Source organism: Spermophilus citellus (genome assembly GCF_964194105.1).
Source record: "Spermophilus citellus genome assembly, chromosome: 14".
Lineage (NCBI taxonomy): Eukaryota > Metazoa > Chordata > Mammalia > Rodentia > Sciuridae > Spermophilus > Spermophilus citellus.
Window position 1 is genome coordinate 3011897 of NC_138194.1, and position 13724 is coordinate 3025620.

Below are 13724 nucleotides of genomic sequence, written 5' to 3' on the forward strand. Positions count from 1 at the left end.
AGGAGCTCAGTCATGAGCACCAAGTGGAAGCCCAGTCTCTCTATCTGAGGTTAGCCACCACTGGTCAGATGACAAGGGCATTGCTGATATTTTTATTCATTTTTTTCAGATAATGGGTTTTGGTTTTGTTTATACCCTCTTCTATTCCTAATCCAATCACTTATTTTTAATATATTTTATTTCTTTTTTGGGGGGAGGAGGTGTGTACCAGGGATTGAACTCAGGGGCACTTGACTGCTGAGCCACATTTCCAGCCCTATTTTGTATTTTATTTAGAGGCAGGGTCTCACTGAGTTGCTTAGTGCCTCACTTTTGCCAAGGCTGACTTTGAACTCTCCATCCTCCTGTCTCAGCCTCCGAAGGCACTGGGATTACAGGTATGTGCTACTGGGCCTGGCAATATATTTTATTTCTTAAAAAGGCATTTTGTGTTGTAAATTAACCTCTAACTTTAGTTGTTTCTTATGTAGTGCATTCATTGCTGTTTAGTGCTAAGTATAATTTCTAGTATGATATCTTCTTTAACAATTGAAGTTTCCAAACATGTTTCCTGACCTTTTATGGTTGATTTGAAGCTAAACTTACTCTTGTCATAAAATGTTTCTAAATGTTAACAATTCTTTAAAACTTATTGTTTTCCTTCATTATTTAATTCATGACCAATAGTTTAAGATATTTTATGGTTCTTGAAAAGAATATATATTTTCTATGAGAGCAGACATAGTCTTTTATATGAAACTATTAGATCAAGCTTATTAATTTTATGTTTTATAAGAGAAAAAAATGACTGGAACCCATTACTTGTAGGCAAGGATATATTCTATAGTATTGCAGAAGAGAACAATAGGTAACTTAAGCAACTGATTGATAAACACTCAAGCTTCCTTGGGCTGCCTGTGGATAACCCTGAGGCATGTTCTACTCAGTCTCCCAGTGTTCCACAGTGGTAGCTGGCTTGATAACACATCTCTAACTGACTTTCTTCCCTTCCTTTTATCATGTCTCCACTTCCCTGCTAGTGTTTCTTGGGATCACCTTTCAAATAAACTATCTGCCCTTGCATTGTTTTCCCAACTTGTGCTTTTGGGAAAACCAACCCAAGATGTCTAACTTTCCTTTGGTTAATAAGGTCGTATGTATCATTTCCCACTTTTCATTATAATTTTTATATATTTTCCCCTCTTCTTTTGTGAGAAGTACATAGTTCACTTTTTAAAAAATCAACCTGGAAATTTTTGTCTCTTAAAAGTTTAATCCAGAGGTTAACCAATTACTCCCATAGGCCAAATCTGGCCTGAAACCAGATTTTTATATGGCCTGCAAGCAAAGAATGGTTTTTACATTTTTAAAGGGTTGCAAAAACTGTATGTGATTTAAAATGCCTAAAATATTTATAATCAACTTTTACAGAAAAGTTGGTCCTTTGCCAGCTCCTAGTTTAATCCACACATATTTATTATGATTGCTGACATACTGTATATATTGCTAACAGTTACAATTTTAATACTGTTTCCCTTGCACTTTTCTCCTTTGCTATTTTCTGTTGGGTTGAAAAAAGTTTTTGATCTTTTTCTTCTCCTTGCCTTATCAACTAGGAAGCAATAGATGCCATTATTTTTGTTGTTATTGTATTTTTTGTGGGTTTTTTTTACGATAAATTAAATGATGTAATATTATTAACACTTACAAAAACAGTCACTTATAACATGCTGATATAATTAGAACAACCAGTTTTGGGGTTACTGATACAAGAATTTCAACAACCATCTTAGAGCCTCCTTAAAACATAAAAATTGAGACAATGAATTGATGCAAGCATACTACATCTCAGAAAATACTCTTATTGTAAATATTAATACTCAGCAAAATATAATCACTGATATTGTGTCTTGAGCCAGGTTTTTAAATTTGGGTTAGGCCAGTTGGGGTTGGGGGAGTTCCCAATGGAAGAAGGACAATGAGGAGAACTGTTTTGGGGGAGCGGAGTTATATATCAGAACAACAGAAAAATATATGTTTCAAAGCATATGCATCAGAATCCCATGGTAAGTTGAAACTTTTTTAACAAGTTCCCAGTATGAAAAATGCATATTAATGAGAATTTAGAGAGCCAAGACACATCTTAGTCTTGCTGAGTGCAAGGGTATGGCTTTGCATTTTGTTCAGTGTCATTTCTAAATTGTAGGGACTTTAGAAATGATGATCTATTTTTAAAAAAGATATTGCTTATTTAAAATAAACTATTTTAGTTAAAAGATTTGACCAAGTAACAGCTCACGGGCATCACACTGACTTTCAGGTTTTACCTCTCAAATTTCCTGAGAAATCAGTAAGAAAAACGAAGCTTTCCTCACCTCAGTTTTCTAGATGAATACACAGGCAATATTGCAGTTAAAGGACAAACTGAGGAATGCCTCTTACTTAAACCAAATGGGAAGAAAATTTAAAACAATCTGCTATAAACTGCAAGACAAAATGCACCTCAAAACTGAACAGAGCATGGCTCCTTGACTAAGTAAAGGACGAAGCGTGATTATCCACTTGAAGTTCCCATAACATCATGAGTGAAATTCAGTTTTGGGAAAATGGTTTAATGTATCTCTCAGAAACAAAATAGTTTATACTTTGCATAACAAACAAAACAGTGCTTATGATGCCCAGTGAACCTTCATTCTGTCCTATACTTCTGAAAGCAAATCCAAGGTGGGGTGGCCATCCAGGACAGTGAACGGGTAGTCCTTAATGACTTTGCCCCCCTGGTACTACTCAATACCATATGTAACTTGTATGCCAAAAACGTTGATGATCCAATCATGTCTGTCGAAAGGCAACTCATACTCCACCCAGGAACGAATTCTTGCCTTTGGTGAATAGTCTTTTGCTTTCCCTTCAAATCAGATAACAATGGACCACAAGGATACTTCAAAATCTCTCTCCACGCCTGTGCATTGTTCTGACTGTGAATTCTGATGGTATTACACATAGTTTTCTGATTAGTATCCTCATCCTTCCACTTCCACCCTTTCCTAAACTTTTCATTCCAGAGCATCAGTTAGGAAGGATAAACCCGTGTTTTCTCTAAATCTGCTCGTGGAGTGGATGACTCCTCTCTGGCGGTAGACAATGCAAAGGGCTGATCTGGAGCCGGTGTTTGGTTAGGTGGTGGCATCAGATTTGAAGGATTCATGTTCTCCTTATTCTTAGCAGCAGAGCTGGCAATGGGACACACTGTACTTACTCATATGCAGGATCTTGGAGGGCAGGCAGAGTATGTTTTGCTCTCAGAGCCTGGACCAGAGGGTTCTGTGCTCTTCCTACAGCCTTTCATTTTCCCTTCATGTATCAGCCATCCTGAATTTGAGGATGCTGTCTGAAGATCTGAATTATTTGAGATCTGAACAGGAACAATAGGAGTAGAGGGTGACAAACCCAAGATAGAAATCAATTTTGCCTCAAAAAAATTTTAAATTTCCAGCTGATTCCTCCCCATTGGCTAATTCAGGCTGCTGGCCCCGCTCCTAAGCCTCTAACCCAAGCCAGTGGACAGAGACCTGTGGCGGTCCTGCCTTCCTCTCACTGCATCACCGCTGTCTCCTAGATGTTATTTTTTTTTTTTTTGGCGATCACAATTAAATATTAACATAAATTCCTACCTATAAATTTTTAAGCAAAATTTAAAATTGTTCAGCATTTTAACCTCTTCCTGTTAAGCATTTCAAATTGTTATTTAGAGTTATAGTTTTTATCAATTTGATCATTCAGATTAAAGGTAATATTACACCAAAAATTATATAACAGTAGTTAATAGACTTTTATTTCTATTGATATCTATGTTCACTGTAATCTTAGATTCCATACTTTCTCTCTAGCTTCCTCCTATTTTAAAATAATTCTCCAGTGAGAACCTGTGATTGGCTAATCATTTAAGTCTGTGTAATTATGAAAATGTCTTTGTTTTGTAGTTTTGATGGGTATCGAATTTTAAATTGAAGTTAATTTCTCTGAGTTCTTGAGCACATTACTGTCCTCTTCCATCTATTGAAATAATGACAAGTCTGAGGACAATCTATTGAGGGCCCCTTTGCATAGAATATTTATTTTGTCTCTGATAGATTTTAAGATTTTTCTGTTTGTTTCTTATATTCAGTTTCGCTATGTTATAAACTTAGTCATTCTGCATTTTACTACTGTAATTTTAATATGAGGATTCATACCATCTTACAATTCTGGAAAATCTCAACTGCAATATATTTAAACAGTGCTCCCCCATTCCCTTTTTAAATCTCTTATTCAGCATGTAATATAGAACTTCTATTAATTTATGTCAAAATACTTACTATGCACACAAGATTATGACAATAATGTCCTTCCTATTCCAAATGAGTAACTAAGATAAAATACAAATAGGAAAGCATTTATTCTTTTTTTAAAGCAAAATGTTAATTTAGGTATATACTGAATCACAGTATTTTAAACCAGGAGCAATCAGACTATAAGTTAGATTATTACAAAATCACATTTATCACACAGTAAGGCTAAAAATAAAATTACACATTGAATTTGATAAACTAAAAATCAGAAAAATTTCTGAGTCCTGAAACTTGTGACATTACTTAAGTATGATTTCAAACTATTTATATGAATTCTCTAATTTTTGAATTCTGAAGTCATTAAAGAACTTATTGATACATACTCAGAGTAAAAAGAACTTGTACAGTCTGTACCTATATTTTTGTGTATGTTTATACATGTATGTATATACATGCATATATGTATAAATGTATGCATGTATATGCATGCATATATGTATTTGTGTATATATGTGTGTCTGTATGAGTATGTATATCCTACATAAAATGACACTCTCCAGAGAGCCCCTTAAGTTTTCTACATAATAATCATTATAGCAATTTTCTACATAACAATCATGTGGTATATTGTTTATTTTTTTGTATTCTTCCTCTAAAATGCCCTTCCATAAAGGTAGAGACTTTTGGGTCATTACTATATTGCTTGGAATATTTCCTAGTATATAGTTTCTTAAGTATTTGTTGAGTTAATGATGGAGTTCATATATATTTTAAGTCAAACCTTAGTTTGACTTAAAATAGAGAAAAATAGATATTTCCATGAAAATTATATAAGATAGGAGAGTCAGCAGTATATGGGGGGCCCAGATGGACCACAGATATTGAGGAGCAGTATACATCTCAAACCAAGGCAAAACAAATTGGGCAATGGTACAAACAGAGGATGCAACCTGCTCTTGTTCTAGACACAGCTCAGGTTAATTGTGGAAAGATTCGAGAGTAAAGCTGGCCAAATGATTGGGGGCATACCAACTGGTTCAGGATTAAGCTTAGATGCTTAGATAAAGTATATGAAGCACCTGTAGGTGGTTGCTCTAATAGAAACATGATATGTAGGGTACATCCTTCAACAGGTGCCAATTCCATTCAGACTACTACTTAGCATGGCAGATAAGGTCTTTCATGCTCTGGTCTCCACCTGTCTTCCTCTTCCACCATCATTGTATTATTACTGTGTTATTGCTCCATTTATGAAATAATCATATTTCTCTGAACTAAATCTTCATGATTCTCGCAGACTTTGGCCCATTCTTTTTCTTCTGCACAGAGTATTTTGTCCTGTCTCCTTACCGTCTCTTCCCTCTTAGGTCTCTTAATCATCTTCTACTTTTCCTTTAGAGCTTTGCTTAACCACAGGCACTACTTGGAAGTGTTTGCTCCTCCCCAAGGTCAGGTATAGTGCCTTTCTGTTGTGTTTCCACAGCACATTCTTTTTTTAAATTGATTTTATTTTTTTTTAAATACATGACAGCGGAATGCATCACAATTCTTATTACACATATATACCACAATTTTTCATATCTTTGTTTGTATATAAAGTATGTTGACACCCAATTTGTGTCTTCATACACGTACTTTGGATAATGATGTCCATCACATTCCACCATCCTTGCTAATCCCCTGCCCCCTCCTTTCCCTCCTACCCCTCTTCCCAATCTAGAATTTGTCTATTTCTCCCATGCTCCCCCTCCCTACCCCATTATGAGTAAGCCTCCTTATATCAGAGAAAGCATTTGGCTTTTGGTTTTGGGGATTGGCTAACTTCACTTAGCATTATCTTCTCCAACGCCATCCATTTACCTGCAAATGCCATGATTTTATTCTCTTTTATTGCTGAGTAAAATTCCATTGTGTATATACGCCACATGTTTTTATCCATTCATCCACTGAAGGGCATCTAGGTTGGCTCCACAGTTTAGCTATTGTGAATTGTGCTGTTATAAACATTGATGTGGCTGTGTCCCTGTAGTATGCTGTTTTAAGTCCTTTGGATGTAGTCTGAGGAGAGGGATAGCTGGGTCAAATGGTGGTTCCATTCCCAAATTTCCAAGAAATCTCCATAGTGCTTTCCATATTGCCTACACCAATTTGCAGTCCCACCAGCAATGTATGAATGTACCTTTTCCCTCACATCCTCGCCAACACTTATTGTTGTTTGTCTTCATAATAGCTTCCATTCTAACTGGAGTGAGATGATATCTTAGAGTAATTTTGATTTGCGTTTCATTGATTGCTAGAGATGTTGAATATTTTCATATATTTGTTGATTGATTGTATATCCTTTTCTGAGAAGTGTCTGTTGAGGTCCTTGGCCCATTTGTTGATTTGGTTATTTGTTTTTTGGTACTTAGTTTTTTGAATTCTTTATATACTTTAGAGATTAGTGTTCTATCTGATGTGTGAGGGGTAAAAATTTGCTCCCAGGATGTAGGCTCTCTGTTCACCTCACAGATTGTTTCTTTTGCTGAGAAGAAACTTTTTAGTTTGATTCCATCCCATTTATTGATTCTTGGTTTTAATTCTTTCATTATAGGAGTCTTATTAAGGAAGTTGGAGCCTAATCCCACATGATGAAGATTAGGGCTTACTTTTTCTTCTATTAGACACAGAGTCTCTGGTTTAATTCCCAGGTCCTTGATCCATTTTGAGTTAAGTTTTGTGCATGGTGAGAGATAGGGATTTAATTTCATTTTGTTACATATATATTTCCAGTTTTTCCAGTACTATTTGTTGAAGATGCTGTCTTTTCTCCAGTACATGTTTTTGGCAACTTTGTCTAATATAAGATAATTGAATTTTGTGGGTTAGTCTCTGTGTCCCCTATTCTGTACCATTGGTCTACCAGTATGTTTTGGTGCTTGTACCATGCTGTTTTTGTTACTAGTGCTCTGTAGTATGGTTTAAGGTCTGGTATAGTGATGCCACCTGCTTCACTCTTCCTGCTAAGGATTGCTTTAGCTATTTAGGGTCTCTTATTTTTCCAGATGAATTTCATGCTACAGCACATACTTACTACATAAGTGCATTTACCATATATTCCTGAAGTTGCAGTATTATCCTCTGGGGTTTGTTCACAGATGAGTTCCAGCACCTAGTACAACAACTGACACACTGAAGACACTTGGTAAACACTTACTGAATAAGCGATGAGTAAAATTAGTGACTGAATGAATGTGGCAGGTCCAAGAAGACAGATGGAACACAGCAGCCTAAGAGGCATGATGATGCAATTGGCTAAGTCTCAATAGTAACAAAGAAGGGGGTGTGTTTGGTTCCACAGGTATCAGAACCTTAGAGATGAGTGGAAGACCTCAGTATCACTTCGTGGTTGTGTTAAGAAATGGTAAGTCAAAGACAGGTTAAAACCATCAAGTGGCCAGAGTTGTCATTAGAAATTCCAGCTTTACCTTTCTGGTGCTTTCACCAGTCCCTGAAAATGGCAGTGCCTTATTTTCAGTGACACCAAGCATCAAATTCCCTCCTTGTCTTTCTCCTTTCTACAACACCATCTCTATAGACATCTTATTTGTGGAATTTAAGGCACTGATTGGTATAGAAGGAGTCATGGATTATTTGAACTTCAGAACATTCTCAGAGACTCTGGTGTTTTGACCCATAAAAGGCTACCTGCTCCTCTACAGACTGGTCTGATGGGTGTGGGTTTCATTCATTGCTAAGTGGAGAATCAAGGACCCTCCCAGGAGGATATAAGGTTAGCCTGGGAGACACACTGAGGTGTTAAAGAGGTAACTGTTTGCTATAATTTCAGTGATTGAATCTGATCTTTAATGATACACAAATATTTTTCCACCAGCCAGAATCCATTATTATTCTTTTGAGCCAGCTGTTCCCAGGGCTTTGTTCCCTATAATAGAAGGGATGCCTTGAGATTATACCTTGTCAATCCTACATCTACAGAAATCTATACTGATACTAATAAAGGGACTCAATTCTCCTACAAAAACCCCTCTGTGACAAAAGTATGTTTGGGTATTGGCTATTGCACTCATAATAAATATATACAGCCGTAAAACACAGCACGGTCCTGGTAGCCTGTTATTTGAAGTAATTGTAGATTGCAAGTGGACATTTTAAAGAGAAGCTTACAAGTTAGTTGTACTTTCTGGTAGTAATTACCTCCCACAAACATGACTCACTTAAGCACCTTAATTGCAAGAGTTGGGTGTCCCAAAATCAACGGTCTTATAAATAAATCTCTGAATCATGAACTGAAGGCATAAATGTTTAAATATTTCTCCCTGATCTCAAAAACAGCTTCAGAGTTGAGATTTAAAAAAAAATGCATTAAAATATCAAGGTAAAAAATAAAATCAAAAAGCAAGAAAGACCATGGGAGTCTCTGTATACTGTGGTGAGGCTCTCTTCACTTTGGAAGTCAACATCCTTTCCATAAGACTCACACTCCAGCAAGCAGAGTGTATGTGCATTTTCTTCAACTCAGATGGGGAGAGCTGCTATTTGTTTAAATGAAGCCCGTTTGTTTTTCTTTTGAAATTGTACTCACAGGGTAGACTTTTATGGTAATGTAGCAACATGAATGTTTTGGATGGGACTTCCCAGGAGTCTCACGGGTAAGAGAACATATAACTGAAGAATTGTGGCTGTGTCAACTAGGAATGCTGAAGAGAGAACAATCCATGCCAGAAGGAGACGTTCATTTTTTTGGAATGCTTACTCAAAGACTTCGTGTATCCCAGTGAGCTTTGGTCTTCCAATTGTGAAACTTATTGTTAAAAAAATATGAAAAAAGTACACTCTGAAATTATTAACAGAAATTTAGATGCTGACATCATCCACCCACTAGGTTCATTTTTTTTTTTTTGAGCAAGAAGTCCTAAAGTTTTATTTGTGGTTCATCATGAAGGAGCTAAGTTAGATGACTATTCTTTTCTTGATATATCCATATATTTTAAACTATAGTATCAATTACCTGCTTGGATCTGAGGGTAAAACAGAGAGAATTCTATCATCCGTGTTTAAAATCTGAAATCACACGTCCACCTACCTCTGATTTTTCTGCCTGTTCAAAATAGCCATGTGGTAGCCAACTTATCACTGAATTCTACAGAATGTTCAGGGTCAAAAGAAAACTGCTTTTACAGGAAGACTTTTACAGTATTTTTTTCTGAATCTGTGTCTATTTTGTTCCCAGTTATTTTCATATGCCCAGCTGCTGCTGTTGCATTCTCATCTCTTGGAAGAATCCAGAAAAATCAGGGTTCTTCTGTGGCCAAGTAGAGAAATGCCTGCCAAGAATGCTGAACTCCTGATGAAGGTCACTAAATACTATAAAACAGACTGAGTACAGCAAATAATATTGTTGGTGCACACAAATGAATAGCCAATTGCAATGGCAATTCATGGAGAAATTTGATATCATATAACAATAGGAGTATATCTAGGTAGAAGATCAGAGTAAGATACCTCCAAAGGTATGGTACCTCCAAAGGGCACATAGCAACTCTGTTAGTTAGACAAGGACCAACCTGAAGCTCAGTGTGTCCCAGAATAATCTTCATGACAAATAACTGGAATCTTGGGTTACACATATTAGAACCCCTGTGTACAGCTCAGCATCACAGGCCAGAAACTTGGTTCCCAATAAAAGCCCTTTGAGCAGGAAAGGAAAACTAAGCCCATAGAGACCATCCTCTTCAGTGCAAAATGACCATTTATAAATAACTTTCGGAATCAGAGCATGTCAAAATATGGGGCAAATTAGTTTTCTATGTTTCACTGGAATTGCTTAAAGCAGTGCCTATAAATTTTAGGGAGTGGGGAGGAAAATGGTGTAGTTCGGAAGAGTCCATTCTCAATCTATTTTTTGAATAAGAACTCTAAGGAAGGAATTCTAAGGGATCTTAATAAGCATCAAGAAGAATAGAAGCTGCCTTGAGGCTGATCAGAAGGGACTTTTGGTTTAAATCAGCCAAAGGAGGGTGACTAACCCTCTAATCCCCAAGTGTCTTTGCCGAGGAATGAATGAGCTCTCTCCTTTAAAGACAGCAGCAAATCTTTTGTCTTAAAAAATGGTATCAAATCATCTGCATTTTCCCTTTAACTGGGTTAAGCTACCTCACAAAGACTGGTGGTAACATTGGGAGACGGTATTTCTTCATTAAGTTGATGGTTCTTGCCCTCCCTTCTTCATAATACACATTTTTTTTCTAATTTATTCCTAAGGGAAGCAAACCAAAGAGAATGTAAACAGCATGTTTTTAGGAGTAAATGGGATAACTCCCTCTGCACATGTTATCACTATGTTCCACAATGTAAAACTGCATAATGTAAAGATGTGAACTTATTCCAAGCAGGTGAGAGGCTCTCAGTTTCACCTGTCTGGCTCCAGTTCCAGCTCTGCAGACTGTCCTGCACTGGCTCTGCCTGGAATCTGTCTAGAGCTCTGCCTGATACCCAGGAATGACACACCATGGGACAGACACATTAGGCACTGAGTCATGTGGAGTGGCACCCCAGTGGGATGAAACTTTACCCCATGAAGGCCAGTGGGTAAAATCCCTCCACTTCCACCATCGGGATTGACTCCTTATGATGCTGTTCATACACATTCTCAGAGAACAGTCTTGTAGAACAGATGTATAAGCTGCATAAAGCATAAAGCAGCAGCCAACTAGGTAATACCTGCCTAGACTGGCTGTCTCTGCTCCCTGCTGTGTGTGATCTTGCCTCTGACTGTGCCCACTGCTTCGGGTGTATACCCTGATGAGCTTAAATCTTTTGTCTTGCCTCTGCTTTCTGGAGAAGCCAGGCTAAGACACATTTTCACAAGAATAATTTACACTCTACTTCACCTGGGAGAATAGCCTTCTTCTCCAAACAGTGTTTAATTTTATTATCACAAGAAAGTTTGATAATGTGGGTCCTTGTGATTTCATCAATGGTTACAAATGTATCACTCTGGTGGAAGATGTTGATAATGGGGGAGGCTGTGCATAGGTGAGGGTAGGAGGATGTGGAAAATCTCTGCACCTCTCCATTTTTCTGTGAAACTGAAACTTCTCTAAAAATAAAGTTTTTTAAAACAAAAAGGAATACTGACAAATGACTAGGTAAAATATTAAGGCATTGAATTAGTCAGCTTTTTGTCACTGTGACCAAAATACCTGACACAAACAACTTGGAGGAGGAAAGATAGTTCAGGCTCATGGCCTGAGGTTTCAGTCCAGGGTCAGCTGGCTCCATTGCTTTGGGCCTGAGATGTGGCAGAAGAGCATGGCAGAAGGTGTGATGGAATGGTGGAGGAAAGCTGCTCAGCTTACGGGAGCCAAGAATCAGCAGGCAGGTAGGGGCCATAGGAAGGTAGAGTCCCCAAGGCCACACCACCGGTGGTCCACATCCTCCAGCCATGCCCCATTCATCTACAGCTTCCATCACCTCCCAGTTGTCCATCCAAGTATCAATGGATTAATCCACTGATGTGGTCAAAGCCTTCATGATCCAATTACAAAAGTCCCACCTAGGAACATTGCTGCACTGGGGACAAATCTTAACACATGAGCTTCTGGGAGGACATTCCAGGTCCAAACCACAGCAAACATTATAAAGCTCTAGTGATTAAATCAGTCAGTGCCTACTGTGTTAGGCCCTACACTATGCAATGTGGTGAATAATCACCAGTCTTCAAAATGGCTCTGTTTTGTAGATATCATTTGCATGGTCATTTTATAATTAAAAACAAACAAATCTAAGGACTAGAAACACCCCCAAATTTGCCCAACTTGATATGCTGCAGAGATAGGAGCTGAATTTTTTAATGACAGAAAAAATATATAGTACTATTTAGTAAAAAATAAGGATATAAATTATAATATGATCCATATATGATAAAAATTTTAAAATAATAAAGAAATTAGAAAACAAATGAATTTAATTCTTAATAGTTTCCATCTAGAGCCTAAAGACAAATGTTTTATTTTTAGTTTTCAATAATTTTTGAATTGTGGGCACAATATTCACTAACCATTTACAATGCTATATATTCACTAACCATTTCGCTCTTACTCTGGCACACAAGAAGACTAAAATTACAAGTGTCTCTTGAAATGTGATAATTTGACCCATTCTGCCCATTGAAATATGAGTACAGTAGTCTTCACTTAAAACCAATTTCTGTAGTTTGGGGTGGAAGTAGACTCCCACCAACTTAGACACACTCACTTAGGGATTGTTATAGAGGAACTAGATACACGTCTGTCTGATTTAAGCAACTGCATTTTGCATCTCTGTTATAACTGCAAAGTAATTAACATAACAAATATGTTATACATAAAGCAGGGGCTATGTTTTATTTGTTTATGTAAACCCACTATGACTTAGCCCAGTGGTTTATATTGAATAAGTTTTCAGTGGCTGTTTATTAAATCAATATTGAATAAATGAATTTCATATATGTATAATGTTATTCTTGAGATAAATATTTTTTATTAATTTTTATTCTGTTTTAAAGACATATTGCCCAGGCTAGCCTTGAATTCCAGGGCTCAAATAATTCTTCTGCTTTAACCTCCCAACCATCTGGGACTACAAATATACATGAGTGCGCCCAGCTCTGAGAGAAATATTTTAAAACTTAAAATCCCATATAATTTTTATTTTTTAAGTGGCATCAAATTAAATATGTTTTACCAGTTTGATGTAGACACATTATAATGTGTCTAAAATTAAGTTGATAATATAAAAAGCACAAAAAAGAATGATTTTTAAAGGTGGTTTATAAAAACAAATACATAATGCTTTACTTATTTTTAGTTTTCTTATTATAGAATCATAAAATAATGCAATTAAAGATGAATTGTGGATGAACCATTTAAACAAATGGTATCCAAATGTATACTTCTTTCTTTCCAAGAAAAGTTATTAACTTCCAAATAAGCTAAAACATAGCTATAGAAATTAACTGGAAATATATGTTTCATGTAAGTTAACCAATAGAAATCATATTTAAAAGTACAGAAACTACAAATAAATATAGTATAGAGTCTAGATGTCGATATGTGAACTTTGACTTTTACTGCTGCTATAATTTTTATCTTAAATGTCCCCCAAAGGTCCATGTGTTGAAGGCTTGGTCCCCAAGTGATGCTCCAGGGAGGAACCTTTGAGATGTGGAATCTAGTAGGAGTCCCTTTGGTCACTGAGAGCATGACCTGGAAGGGGACTGTGGGACCCAGGTTTCTTCTTCTTCCTCTCACTTGGTTCCCAGCTCATGAGGTGAGTGATTTGCTCTGACATGTGCTCCTGCCATGGTGTGCTGCTTTGTCACAGGACTAAAGCAAAGTGCCAAAATAAGTCTTTTTCCTTTAGGTATTTTAT

General features: G+C 36.7%; 1 pseudogene across 1 annotated transcript; it reads right to left on the minus strand.

Annotated features, from left to right (window-relative positions):
* Nucleotides 1-2762: 2762 nt before the first annotated feature.
* LOC308633200 (holocytochrome c-type synthase-like) lies at nt 2763-5690 on the minus strand (annotated as a pseudogene). The gene is made up of 2 exons: nt 5661-5690; nt 2763-3451 (listed from the first exon to the last, which is right to left on the minus strand). The product of its transcript is annotated as a holocytochrome c-type synthase-like (transcript).
* Nucleotides 5691-13724: the final 8034 nt, after the last annotated feature.